We start from the raw sequence: 15,835 nt of genomic DNA on the forward strand, positions 1-15,835 counted from the left end.
TAATGGTTTATCAATTTTATCTTCTCAAAGAACCAGCTTTTAATTTTATTGATCTTTGCTATCTTTTCCTTCATTTCTTTTTCATTTATTTCTGATCTGATCTTTATGATTTCTTTCCTTCTGCTAACTTTGGGTTGTTTTTGTTCTTCTTTCTCTAGTTGCTTTTGGTGTAAGGTTAGGTTGTTTATTTGACATGTTTCTTGTTTCTTCAGGTAGGATTGTATTGCTATAAACTTCGCTTTTAGAAGTGCTTTTGCTGCATCCCATAGGTTGTGGGTCATCATGTTTTCGCTGTCATTTGTTTCTAGGTATTTTTTGATTTCCTCCTTGATTTCTTCAGTGATCTCTTGGGTATTTAGTAGTGTATTGTTTAGCCTTCATGTGTTTGTATGTTTTACAGATTTTTTCCTGTAATTGGTATCTAGTCTCATAGCACTGTGGTTGGAAAAGATACTTGATACAATTTCAATTTTGTTAAATTTACCAAGCCTTGATTTGTGACCCAAGATATGATCTATCCTGGAGGATGTTCCATTAGCACTTGAAAAGAAAATGTATTCTGTTGTTTTTGGATGAAATGTCCTATAAATATCAATTAAGCTCATCTTCTCTAATATGTCATTTAAAGCTTGTGTTTCCTTATTTATTTTCATTTTAGATGATGTGTCCATTGGTGAAAGTGGGGTGTTAAAGTCACCTACAATGATTGTGTTACTGTTGATTTCCCCTTTTATGGCTGTTAGCATTTGCCTCATGTACTGAGGTTCTCCTATGTTGGGTGCATGAATGTGTATAAGTGTTATATCTTCTTCTTGGATTGAGCACTTGATCGTTACGTAATGTCCTTCTCTGTCTCTTGTAATAGTCTTTACTTTAAAGTGTGTTTTGTCTGATATGAGAATTGATACTCCAGCTTTATTTTGATTTCCATTTACGTGGAATATCTTTTTCCATCACCTCACTTTCAGTCTGTATGTGTCCCTAGGTCTGCAGTGGTTCTCTTGTAGACAGCATATATATGGGTCTTGTTTTGTATCCATTCAGCCACTCTGTGTCTTTTTTTTTTTTTTTTTTTTTTGCGGGATGTGGGCCTCTCACTGTTGTGGCCTCTCCCATTGTGGAAAACAGGCTCCGGATGTGCAGGCTCAGCAGCCATGGCTCACGGGCCTAGCTGCTCCGTGGCATGTAGGATCTTCCCGGACCGGGGCACAAACCCGTGTCCCCTGCATTGGCAGGCGGACTCTCAACCACTGTGCCACCAGGGAAGCCCCACTCTGTGTCTTTTGGTTGGAGCATTTAATCCATTTACATTTAAGGTAGTTATCAATATGTATGTTCCTATTACCATTTTCTTAATTGTTTTGGGTTTGTTATTGTAGGTCTTTTCCTTCTCTTGTGTTTCCTGCCTAGAGAAATTCCTTTAACATTTGTTGTAAAGCTAGTTTGGTGGTGCTGAATTCTCTTGGCTTTTGCTTGTCTGTAAAGGTTTTAATTTCTCTGTCAAATCTGAATTAGATCATTGCTGGGTAGAGTAATCTTGATTGTAGTTTTTTCCCTTTCATCATATGAAATATGTCCTGCAGGTCCCTTCTGGCTTGCAGAGTTTCTGCTGAAAGATCAGCTGTTAACCTTATGGGGATTCCCTTGTATGTTATCTGTTGTTTTTCCCTTGCTGCTTTTAATATTTTTTCTTTGTGTTTAACTTTTGATAGTTTGATTAATATGTGTCTTGGCATGTTTTTCCTTGGGTTTATCCTCTATGGGACTCTCTGTGCTTCCTGGACTTGATTGACTATTTCCTTTCATATATTAGGGAAGTTTCCAACTATAATCTCTTCAAATATTTTCTCATTCCCTTTCTTTTTCTCTTCTTCTTCTGGGACCCATATAATTTGAATTTAGTGTGTTTAATGTTGTCCCAAAAGTTTCCGAGACTGTCCTCAATTCTTTTCATTGTTTTTCTTTATTCTGCTCTGCAATGGTTATTTCCACTATTTTATCTTCCACGTCACTTATCCGTTCTTCTTCCTCAGTTATTTTGCTATTGATTCCTTCTACAGAATTTTTAATTTCATTTATTGTGTGGTTCATCATTGTTTGGTTGCTCTTTAGTCCTTCTAGGTCCTTGTTAAACATTTCTTTTATTTTCTCCATTCAATTTCCGAGATTTTGGATCACCTTTGCTGTCATTACTCTGAATTCTTTTTCAGGTAGACTGCATATTTCCTCTTCATTTGTTTGGTCTGGTGGCTTTTTACCTTGCTTCTTTGTCTGCTGTGTGTTTCTCTGTCTTCTTATTTTGCTTAACTTACTGTGTTTGGGGTCTCTTTTTCTCAGGCTGCAGGTTTGTAGTTCCCTTTGTTTTTGGTGTCTGCTCCCAGTGGCTAAGGTTGGTTCAGTGGGTTGTGTAGGCTTCCTGGTGGAGGGGACTGGTGCCTGTTTTCTGGTGGATGAGGCTTGATCTTGTCTTTCTGGTGGGAAGGACCACATCTGGTGGTGTGTTTTGGGGGTGTCTGTGACCTTATTATGATTTTAGGCAGCCTCTCTGCTAATGGGTGGTGTTGTGTTCCTGTCTTGCTAGTTGTTTGGCATAGAGTATCCAGCATTGTAGCATGCTCATCATTGAGTGGAACTGGGTCTTAGCATTGAGATGGAGATCTCTGGGACAGCTTTTGCCGTTTGATAGTACATAGAACCAGGAGGTTTCTGGTGGACGAATGTCCTGAACTCAGCTCTCCCACTTCAGAGGCATAGACCTGACACCCAGCCGGAGCACCAAGACACTGTCAGCCACACGGCTCAGCAGAAATGGGAGAAAAAAAGAAAGAAAGAAAGAAAGAAAGGGGGGGGGCGGGGGGAGGGAGGGAGAAAGAGAGAGAGAGAGAGAGAGAGAGAAATAAATAAAATAAAATAAAATAAAGTTATTAAAATAAAAAAATAGAAGTAATATAAAAAAAGAAAGAAAGAAGAGAGCAGCCAAACCAAAAAACAAATCCACCTATGATAACAAGTGCTAAAAACTACACTAAAAAAAAAAAAAAAAGGAAAGACAGAACCCTAGGACAAATGGTAAAAGCAAAGCTATACACACAAAATTACACAAAGAAGCATACACAGAGGTTTTCCAGTGCCTCCTGGTGGGATACGATTTCTGAAGGTACTCCCTCTTGTGAGAGCACCGGAATCACAACTAACTGCTGAACAATCATCAATAGGAAGACACTGGAACTCACCAAAAAAGATACCACACATCCAAAGACAAAGGAGAAGCCTCAATGAGGTGGTAGGAGGGGTGCAATCACAATAAAATCAAATCCCATAACTGCTGGGTGGGTGACTCACAAACTGGAGAACACTTACACCACAGAAGTCCACCCAGTGGAGTGAAGGTTCTGAGCCCTACGTCAGGCTTCCACCTGGGGGTCGAGCAACAGGAGGAGGAATACCTAGAGATCAGAATTTGAAGGCTAGCGGGACTTTATTACAGGAGTTTGACAGGACTGGGGGAAACAGAGACTCCACTCTTGGAGGGCACACACAAAGTAGTATGCGCATCAGGACCCAGGGGAAGGAGCAGTGACCCCATAGGAGACTGAACCAGACCTACCTGCTATTGTTGGAAGGCCTCCTGCTGAGGTGGGGTGAGGCTGTGTCTCACCATGAGGACAAGGACAATGGCAGCAGAAGTTCTGAGAAGTACTTCTTGGTGTGAGAGTCCAACATTAATCCCACCAAAGAGCCCATGTAGGCTCCAGTGTTGGGTCGCCTCAGGCCAAATAACCAACAGGAAGGGAACCCAGCCCCACCCATCAGCAGACAAGTGGATTAAAGTTTTACTGAGTGCTGGCCACCAGAGCAACAGCCAGCTCTACCCACCACCAGTCCCTCCCATCAGGAACCTTGCACAAGCTTCTTAGATAGCCTCAACCACCAGAGGGCAGACAGCAGAAGCAGAAAGAACTACAATCCTGCAGCCTGTGGAACAAAAACCACATTCACAGAAAGATACACAAGATGAAAAGGCAGAGGGCTATGTACCAGATGAAGGAACAAGATAAAACCCCAGAAAAACTACTAAATGAAGTAGAGATAGGCAACCTTACAGAAAAAGAATTCAGAATACTGATAGTGAAGATGATCCAGAACCTTGGAAGAAGATTGGAGGCAAAGATCAAGAAGATGCAAGAAATGTTTAACAAAGACCTAAAAGAATTAAAGAACAAGCAAACAGAGGTGAACAATACAATAACTGAAATGAAAACTACACTAGAAGGAATCAATAGCAGAATAACTGAGGCAGAAGAACAGATAAGTGACCTGGAAGACAGATTGGTGGAAATCACTGCTGTAGAACAGAATAAAGAAAAAAGAATGAAAAAAAATGAAGACAGCCCAAGAGACCTCTGGGACAACATTAAATGCACCAACAGTCGCATTATAGGGGTCCCAGAAGGAGAAGAGAGAGAGAAAGGACCCAAGAAAATATTTGAAGAGATTATAGTCGAAAACTTCCCTAACATGGGAAAGGAAATAGCCACCCAAGTCCAGGAAGCACAGAGAGTCCCATACAGGATAAACCCAAGGAGAAACATGCTGAGACACATAGTAATCAAACTGGCAAAAATTAAAGACAAAGAAAAATTATTGAAAGCAACAAATGAAAAATGACAAATAACATACAAGGGAACTCCCATAAGGTTAACAGCTGATTTCTCAGCAGAAACTCTACAAGCCAGAAGGGAGTGGCATGACATATTTAAAGCGATGAAAGGGAAAAACCTGTAGCCAAGATTACTCTACCTGACAAGGATCTCATTCAGATTTGATGGAGAAATCAAAAGCTTTACAGACAAGCAAAAGCTAAGAGAATTCAGCACCACCAACCAGCTCTACAACAAATGTTAAAGGAACTTATCTAAATGGGAAACACAAGAGATGAAAAAGACCTACAAAAACAAACCCATAACAATTAAGAAAATGGTAATAGGAACATACACATCGATAATTACCTTAAACGTGAATGGATTAAATACTCCAACTAAAAGACACAGGCTCGCTGAATGGATACAAAAACAAGACCCATATATATGCTGTCTACAGCAGACCCACTTCAGACCTAGGGACACATACAGACTGAAAGTGAGGGGATGGAAAAAGATATTCTATGCAAATGGAAATCAAAAGAAAGCTGGAGTGGCAATACTCATATCAGACAAAATAGACTTTAAAATAAAGAATGTTACAAGAGACAAGGAACACACTACATAATGATCCAGGGATCAATCCAAGAAGAAGATATAACAATTGTAAATATATATGCACCCAACATAGGAGCACTTCAATACATAAGGCAACTGTTAACAGCTATAAAAGAGGAAATCGACAGTAAATAATAGTGGGGGAGTTTAACAGCTCACTTATACCAATGGACAGATCATCCAAAGAGAATATTAATAAGGAAAAACAAGTTTTAAATGACATAATAAACAAGATGGGCTTAATTGATGTTTATAGGACATTTCATCCAAAAACAGCAGATTACACTTTCTTCTCAAGTGTGCACAGAACACTCTCCAGGATAGATCACATCTTGGGTCACAAATGAAGCCTCAGTAAATGTAAGAAAATAGAAATCATATCAAACATCTTTTCTGACCACAATGCTATGAGATTAGAAATCAGTTACAGGGAAAAAAACATAAAAAACACAAACACATGGAGGATAAACAATTTGTTACTAAATTACGAACAGATCACTGAAGAAATCAAAGAGGAAATCAAAAAATATCTAGAGACAAATGACAATGAAAACATGATGATACACAACCTATGGGATGCAGCAAAAGCAGTTCTAAGAGGGAAGTTTATAGGAATACAATCCTACCTCAAGAAACAGCAAACATCTCAAATAAACAGTCTAACCTTACACCTAAAAGAACTAGAGAAAGAAGAACAAACAAAACCCAAAGTTAGTAGAAATCATAGAGATCAGAGCAGAAATAAGTGAAATAGAAACAAAGAAAACAATAGCAAAGATCAGTAAAACTAAAAGCTGGTTCTTTGAAAAGATAAACAAAATTGATAAACAATTAGCCAGACTCATCAAGAAAAAGAGGGAAAGGACTCAAACCATTAAAATTAGAAATGAAAAAGGAGAAGTTACAACAGATGCTGCAGAAATACAAAGCATTCTAAGAGACTACTACAAGCAACTCTATGCCAATAAAATGGACAACCTGGAAGAAATGGACAAATTCTTAGAAAGGAATACCCTTCCAAGACTGAACCAGGAAGAAACAGAAAATATGAACAGACCAATCACAAGTAATGAAACTGAAACTGTGATTAAAAATCTTCCAACAAGGCTTCCCTGGTGGCGCAGTGGTTGAGAGCCCGCCTGCCGATGCAGGGGACACGGGTTCATGCCCCGGTCCGGGAAGATCCCACATGCCGCGGAGCGGCTGGGCCCGTGAGCCATGGCCGTTGAGCCTGCGCGTCCAGAGCCTGTGCTCCACAACGGAGAGGCCACAACAGCACGAGGCCCACATACCGCAAAAAAAAAAAAAAAAAAAAAAATCTTCCAACAAACAAAAGCCCAGGACCAGATGGCTTTACAGGTGAATTAAATCAAACGTTTAGAGAAGAGCTAACACTCATCCTTTTCAAACTCTTCCAAAAAATTGCAGAGGAAGGAACTCTCCCAAACTCATTCTATGAGGCCACCATCACCCTGATACCAAAACCAGACAAAGACACTACAAAAAAAGAAAATTACAGACCAAGATCACTGATGAATATAGATGTAAAAATCCTCAACAAAATACTCACAAACAGAATCCAACAACACATTAAAAGGATCATACACCATGATCAAGTGGGATTTGTCCCAGAGATGAAGGATTCTTCAATATACGCAAATCAATCAATGTGATACACCATATTAACTAACTGAAGAATAAAAACCGTATGATCATTTCAATAGATGGAGAAAATGCTTTTGACAAAATTCAACACCCACTTACGATAAAAACTCTCCAGAAAGTGGGCATAGAGGGAACCTATTTCAACATAATAAAGGCCGTATATGACAAACCCACAGCAAACATAATTTTCAATGGTGAAAAAGTGAAAGCATTTCCTCTAAGATCAGGAACAAGACAAGGATGTCCACTCTCACCACTATTATTCAACATAGTTTTGGAAGTCCTAGCCATGGCAATCAGAGAAGAAAAAGAAATAAAAGGAATCCAATTGGTAAAGAAGAAGTAAGCTGTCACTGTTTTCAGATGACATGATACTATACATAGAGAATCCTAAAGATGCCACCAGAAAACTACTAGAGCTAATCAATGCATTTGATAAAGTAGCAGGATACAAAATTAATGCACAGAAATCTTTTGCATTCCTATACACTAGCGAAAAATCGGAAAGAGAAATTAAGGAAACACTCCCATTTACCATTGCAACAAAAAGAATAAAATACCTAGGAATAAAACTACCTAGGGATACAAAAGACCTGTATGCAGAAACCTATAAGACACTGATGAAAGAAATTAAAGATGATACCAACAGATGGAGAGATATACCATGTTTTTGGATTGGAAGAATCAATATTGTGAAAATGACTATACTACCAAAGCAATCTACAGATTCAATGCAATCCCTATCAAATTACCAATGGCATTTTTTACAGAACTAGAACAAGAAGTCTCAAAATTTGTATGGAGATACAAAAGACCCCAAATAGCCAAAACAGTCTTGAGGGATAAAAACAGAGCTGGAGGAATCAGATTCCCTGACTTCAGAGTATACTACAAAGCCACAGTAATGAAGACAGTATGGCACTGGCACAAAAACAGAAATATAGATCAATGGAACAGGATAGAAAGCCCAGAGATAAACCCACGCACCTATGGTCAACTAATGTATGATAAAGGAGGCAAGGATGTACAATGGAGAAAGACAGTCTCTTCAATAAGTGGTGCTGGGGAAACTGGACAGCTACATGTAAAAGAATGAAATTACAACAATCCCTAACACCATACACAAAAATAGACCCAAAGTGGATTAGAGACCTAAATGTAAGACCGCACACTGTAAAACTCTTAGAGGAAAACATAGGAAGAACACTCTTTGACATAAATCACAGCAAGATCTTTTTTGATCCACCTCCTAGAGTAATGGAAATAAAAACAAAAATAAACAAATGGGACCTAATGAAACTTAAAAGCTTTTGCACAGTGAAGGAAACCATAAACAAGATAAAAAAGACAACCCTCAGAATGTGAGAAAATATTTGCAAATGAATCATCAGACAAAGGATTAATCTCCAAAATATATAAACAGCTTATGCAGCTCAGTATTAAAAAAACAAACAGCCCACCAAAAATGGGCAGAAGACCTAAATAGACATTTCTCCAAAGAAGACATACAAATGGCCAAGAAGCACATGAAAGCTGCTCAACATCACTAATTATTAGAGAAATGCAAGTCAAAACTACAGTGAGGTATCTCCTCGCACCAGTCAGAATGGCCATCATTCAAAAAATCTACAAACAATAAATGCTGGAGAGGGTGTGGAGAAAAGGGAACCCTCTTGCACTGTTGGTGGGAATGTAAATTGATACAGCCACTGTGGAGAGCAGTATGGAGGTTCCTTAAAGAACTAAAAATAGAATTACCATATGACCTAACAATCCCCCTACTGGGCATATACCCAGAGAAAACCATAATTCAAAAAGACACATACACCCCAATATTCATTGCAGCACTATTTACAATAGCCAGGACATGGAAGCAACCTAAATGCCCATTGACAGATGAATGGAATAAGAAGATGTGGTACATATATAGAATGGAATATTACTCAGCTATAAAAGGAACAAAATTGGGTCATTTTTAGAGACATGGATGTATCTAGAGACTGTCATACAGAGTGAAGTAAGTCAGAAGGAGTAAAACAAATATCGTGTATTAATGCATATATGTGGAACCTAGAAAAATGGTATAGATGCACTGGTTTGCAGGGAGGAAATTGAGACACACATGCAGAGAACAAACGTATGGACACCAAAGGGGGAAAGTGCCAGGGCGGGGGCTGGTGGTGGTGTGATGAATTGGGAGATTGAGATTGACATGTATACACTAATATATATAAAATGATAACTAATAAGAACCTGCTGTATTAAAAAATAAAGAAAATAAAATTCAAAAAAAAGAATCATACACATACACACTCTCAAAAAGAGAAAAAGGGAAAAAAATCTCTATATAAAAAAATGGAGGAAAGCAACAAAATCAATAAACAAATCTACCAATGATAATAAATTCTAAATACTAAACTAAGATAAACATAAAACCAGAAGGAAATTAGATGCAGAAAGCATACCCCAAGTCTACAGTTGCTCCCAAAGTTCGCTGCCTCAATTTTGGGATGACTTGTCTATTCAGGTATTCCAGAGATGCAGGGTACATCACATCACGTTGATTGTGGAGACTTAATCCACTGCTCCTGAGGCTGCTGGGAGAGATTTCCCTTTCTCTCTTTGTTCACACAGCTCCTGGGTTTCAGCTTTGGATTTGGCCCCCCTCTGCATGTAGGTCATCTGAAGGCGTCTTTGGGGGAGCCTGAGGTCTTCTGCCAGCGTTCAGTAGCTGTTCTGTAGGAGTTGTTCCACATGTAGATGTATTTCTGATGTATTTGTAGGGAGGAAGGTGATCTCCACATCTTACTCCTCTGCCATCTTGAAGGTCTCTCTATTTATTTTTTATACAGTGGGTTCTTATTAGTCATCGATTTTATACATATTAGTGTATATATGTCAATCCCAATCTCCCAATTCATCCCACCACCAACAACCCCCCTCCCACTTTCCCGCCTTGGGGTCCATATGTTAGTTCTCTACATCTGTGTCTCTATTTCTGCCTTGCAAACCAGTTCATCCATACCATTTTTCTAGATTCCACATATATGCGTTAATATACGATATTTGTGTTTCTCTTTCTGACTTACTTCACTCTGTATGACAGTCTCTAGGTCCATCCACGTCTCTACAAATGATCCAGTTTCATTCTATTTTATGGCTGAGTAATATTCCATTTTATGTATGTACCACATCTTCTTTATCCATTCATCTGTTGATGGGCATTTAGGTTGCTTCCATGACCTGGCTATTGTAAATAGTGCTGCAGTGAACATTGGAGTTCAGGTGTCTTTTTGAATTATGGTTTTCTCTGGGTATATGCCCAGTAGTGGGATTGCTGGGTCATATGGTAATCTATTTTTACTTTTTTAAGGAACCTCCATACTGTTCTCCATAGTGGCTGTATCAATTTACAATCCCACCAACAGTGCAAGAGGGTTCCCTTTTCTCCACAGTCTGCAGCATTTGTTATTCATAGATTTTCTGATGATACCCATTCTAACTGGTGTGAGGTGATACCTCATTGTAGTTTTGATTTGCATTTCTCTAATAATTAGTGATGTTGAGCAGCTTTTCATGTGCCTCTTGGCCCTCTGTATGTCTTCTTTGGAGAAATGTCTATTTAGGTCTTCTGCCCATTTTTTGATTGGGTTGTTTGTTCTTTTAATATTGAGCTGCATGAGCTGTTTATATATTTTGGAGATTAATCCTTTGTGTGTTGATTCGTTTGCAAATATTTTCTCCCATTCTGAGGATTTTCTTTTCATCTTGTTTATAGTTTCCTTCACTGTGCAAAAGCTTCTAAGTTTCATTAGGTCCCAATTTTTAATTTTTGTTTTTATTTCCATTACTCTGGGAGGGGTGTCAAAATAGATCTTGCTGTGGTTTATGTCAAAGAGTGTTCTTCCTATGTTTTTTTCTAAGAGTTTTATGGTCTTGCTTACATTTAGATCTTTATTCCATTTTGAGTTTATTTTTGTGTATGGTGTTAGGGAGTGTTGTAATTTCCTTCTTTTACATGTAGCTGTCCAGTTTTCCCAGCACCACTTATTGAAGAGGATGTCTTTTCTCCATTGTATATTCTTGCCTCCTTAACAAAAATAAAGTGACCATATGTGTGTGGATTTATCTCTGGGTTTTCTATCCTGTTCCATTGATCTATATTTCTGTTTTTGTGCCAGTACCATATTGTCTTGATTACTGTAGCTTTGTAGTATAGTCTGAAGTCAGGGAGCCTGATTCCCCCAGCTCCGTTTTTCTTTCTCAAGATTGCTTTGGCTATTCGGGGTCTTTTGTGTCTCCATACAAATTTTAAGATTTTTTGTTCTAGTTCTGTAAAAAATGTAGACAAAATCTATGCCCACAATTCTTTTTGTGATAGGCCTTTCTCTATACTAGTGCTGTCTAATAGAAATATAATGCAAGCCACAAATGTGAACCACATATGTACTTTTTAAAGTTCTAAGAGCCACAATTTAAATAATAATTAAAAAAACAGGTGAAAATAATTTTAGTAACATTTTGTTTAGATCAATATATCTAGAATATTATTATATTAATATGTAATCAATATAAAATCATTAATAAGATATTTTACATTTTTTATACTCTTTTAAATCCCGTGTGTATTTTACAGTTATACTACATATCAATTTGTGTTCAGTAATTATGTGTGGTTAGTGGCTACTCTGTTGGGCAACCCAGCTCCAGATTACTCAGAACTATTTTGGGATTAGGCTTCCATGAATCTTAGAAGTGCTTTTGTCCACTTGAGAAGGTCTACTCAGCACTTCCTAAAGTCTTTTAGAGGTTTTAGTAAAGGGTCTTACAGCCACATCCTCGATTAATCTTTACCCTGAGACCATTTCTTACTTTGAGAATCCTTTGCCTGCTGTAGAGGATGGAAATGAGGAATAGTTTTATTTGCCAACCTAGCAAGTTCTGGGCCCTCCTTAATTTCCTCTAAATTCTGCTTGCAAAGTCAGTGGTTCCTTCTTTAGCTCATCCTTCTCTCTTCCTGTACCTCATTACGCAAAGCTAAAGAAAAAACCTATTGATGCTTCCAGCATTCTGTCTGGAAATTTCTTTAACTCATACCCACAAATTTATTAGATATGTTTTTTACCTTACAAATGACTAGAGATGACAGTTCTGATGATTGTTTCAGCAACACGGGTGGCCGTTTTTCTAGCCTCCAAAAAGTATTTCCTAACTGCACTCTCAGCCTCTGCCAACCATCTGGTCCTAAAGCCAATGCCTCATGTTTCAAGTTTGTGTTATGGAAGCACCCTACTGACCAATTTCTGTTTTAGTTACTCATTGCAGAGTAGCAAACAACCCTAAAGCTTGGTGACTTAACAATAACTTATTATTTCTCATGATTTTGTGAGTTGACTGGCTATTTTAATTACTGGTGTTACCCGGGCTTATTCAGGTAGCTACCTTCGGCTGGAAGACCAATGAGGGGTGGGGATCAGGTGGGCTTCTCTCTCCCTGTGCTCTTGCATCCTTAAGGAGGCTAGACTTTTTGACATGGCGCTGGTAGCAGTCTAAAGGTACAAGCTTTAGTGTGCAAATGCTTATCAAGTGTCTACTAATCTCATTTATTTGGTGCCATTGGCCAGAGTAAGCACATGACCAAGCGCAGAGTCAATATGGGAGGGAACTACACAAGGGCCTGGGTCCTGGGAGGAATGATTAGTTGAGGAATAACTAGTGTAAATCTCTTATAAGTATCTTATGGATTACGTGAGTTGATTTATATATACATAAAGCACTTTTTAGCATAGTACTACTGCTCTGAATCTGCCCGAAGTCCCACAGGTAGATACTGGAATTCGGTTCTGAAGTTGCCTTTACCTTATGTTTGGAAAGATCCATCCATGCTTGCTCTAGTCACAGCCTAACAAGGAAGAAGGGTTGAGCAGAGGGGACAGGTTATGTCATGTGTCAGTCATTGTGCAAAAGGCATCAACTGTGTTATCTCATTTAATCCTCAAAGCATCCCATTTTACAGATGAAGAAATGAGGCACAGAGAAACTAGTTAATGGTCCAAGGGCCTGGGTCCAGGCAGCCTGGCTCTGAGGGCTGTGCTTGTCATCACTTGTAATCACTGTCCCACAGCTGTGTACACACAGGGACAGCAGGAGAGACAATGAAAGTAGGGGAAAACAAGGCCTGGGGTGCAGAAGAAATCAGGGCAACATTCCAGAATCTGTGTATATTTTTTTCCAGTGTTTGGCCCTTTGGGTTTTCTGTAGAAACTGTTCTTCTAGAACCCTGACTTTTCTTTGACAATCAGCTTTCCCATTTGGGGCAGATGTATGGGGAGGGATTTTTTCCCCCTAGTTTATCTCACTTGATTCTCATATCTGAACCAAGCTTGTTAAGTTGAAAATCTTCCGATGTGTTGTGAAAATTATGGCTTGGTGGCCCTGAACGCTTGCCAGAGAGCATGCTGTGTCTCAGAAGACCATGGCAGGACTCCTGCCCTCCTGCGTGGAGAACACACAGGTCCCAACAGAAAATAGTCACTCTGGTTCTCCTGCTTCCATATCAAGATTTATGACACATGAAGGTGCCAAGTTTGCAGGGTGAGAAGAACAGCAGCTCACATTCACAACTGTGTCTCTTAAGATCTGCCCAAATGTGGCTGGAGTTGCACTTCAAAGGGTTTTGGTAGTTACACATTTGGGGGGAAAATGGGGAAATGTTAAAGAAATAAAGTAAGGTGGAAGCACTGTTTTTAGATTAGTTTTTGTTTATGTGAACACAGAAAGGCCTGGGTAATTAATGTGTCCAGTTAAAAGAGGAAGAAGATTTATGAAGATAAAGCAACATGGAGGCCATAGAAGATGCTACATTTACATAGATGGGTGTGAATCATGCACCTTCAGTGCCATGAACTTGGAAGCCCATAGAGTGAGCGATGAAGTGAGCTGTTTCAAGGTTAATTTCTATTGCAGTTATCAACAGACGCAAAAGTGTTGGCTTAAATTAGGAAGCCATTTTGATCTTTGATACTGCAGGGATTTTTGCCATAAATATTTAAAGGAAACTTGCCAGCTTCTCAGGGTGGCCTGTCATTAAGGAAATTGGTGCTCTGGGGAGCTTCCCTCTTCCTCCTTCGTAGTAGAAATCATTTCCTCTGCCCAGAAACTCTAACAATTTGGGCTTAGAATCGTGCTATGGACTGAATAAGAGTTTGGAATCTCTCTGTGCCCTGTTCCCTCCTGCCTTGCCTCCTCGCTTGAGGTGTTTATGTCATTTTAAATGAACATCTTCTGGATATTTCCAGCAAGAAATATTCTAGAGCATTAATTATGATTTATCTTGTGTAGTTTCAGCACTTGATAAGAGCTGTTTATTCCCACGTTCTGCATTGTTGGTTCCCTGCGCGAGCATGTGGGGATATGTTCTCTGTGCATCACTCTACACCTCAGATGTCTAGTTTATCTAAGAAACCTTTAATTTTTTGACTTGTAGTTAATTACATGCATATTTGTAACAGGGAAAGCCATGAAGTGATACTTATCGTGGAGCAAAATATTGTTTTTGAGATACATCCTTTCTAGTTAAGTCCTTATTCTTGAAATAATAGAGGCTTTGTTCATTCATTGGTTTTTGTGAGTGAGGTGCATCCATTGCAGACTCATTCCTGATGTGCGTGAAATGATGTACACTGAAGCAGCGGGTGTGGTTGGCAGTTTCTGTCTGATTCCCTGGGCCCAGCCAGAGCTGTGTCACCAGATGCAGTAGGCATCCCTGATTTGACGCAATGGAGAAAGAGGGTTCGAAGGGAGCCAGTGAGAAAAGTAGACAGGATTAAAGGAAAAGAGAGCAATTTCTGGTTGGGTCAGAGTAAGGTTTTCTGGGTCTGGAGACAAGCCGGAATGTCACCTGCTGAAAATGAAGCTGAGAGCTGACATTCACTCTCATTTCCATCCCAGCATGCTCTCAGAAGCACTTTTTGTTTTTCTGGATCAACATTTGTTAAGATGCTGAAGAGAACAAAGTAGGCTAAAATGACCCAGATTTGTTTTTACTGTGTTTCTACTTAGACAGCTGCTGCCTGTCCTTTTAAATGAGCTGTTCAAATCATAGCTGGGAAGCCACCCAGCTGATGGCATGAGACCACACCCCCTGTTCCTTTTCAGGTCCTGGGGCTTAAACCTGGCTCCTGGGAGTAGGTCTCTGGTTGCAAAGCTCTGTCTTAAGGCAAACTGGAGTTATGAACGCTTCCTTCAGAGGCCAACAGTGCCTTTGCATTTTGCATCTTTAGCAGCGGAGCAGAGCCCGCAGCCCAGGGCAGGACTAGATGGGGTGTGGCTTAGTGACATGACTTGACAGAGCTCAGAAAGGCTTCTTGTCCCCCAGATCTCTCCCACCCATTTGTCACACCATGAAGGACTCATTTCTTTGTGTTAAGAAACACCTTTTAAACAAATACTTATTGTTTGCACCATAAGAGAAATAGCTTATTTTTCCAATTTTGATGTGAATTGGCTACACTTGATCCATTCTTTCTCATAAAAGCTGGGCACCTCTGAGAGAAGGTAAAGGGGCTCACAAGTTGGGGACAAGGACAAAGGAGTCATATGGATGTCAGGCCTGGATGGGGGTGGAGGGATGTAGGGAAGGGCTCCTGGCTATCACTGTGTGGATGCTGTGTGGATGCTGTGGATGCTGTGTGGATGGAAACTGCCTTTTTTTACAGTTTCCCTTTGGCTGCATGTATCTAAAGGCCAATGGGCACTTTAAGTGTAGCATGTTCAAAACTGAATCCATCTTTTCTTCTTTTTCGCCCAAACTCATACCTTGTCTTCTGCTCCAATTCTTCCTGAACTTCTCCCCCATTTCCCCTACCCAGTCACTTGTCCTGGAAATTGTATGTCAGCCATTCCCCCGCTCC

This window comes from Hyperoodon ampullatus, assembly GCF_949752795.1.
Source record: "Hyperoodon ampullatus genome assembly, chromosome: 3".
Lineage (NCBI taxonomy): Eukaryota > Metazoa > Chordata > Mammalia > Artiodactyla > Ziphiidae > Hyperoodon > Hyperoodon ampullatus.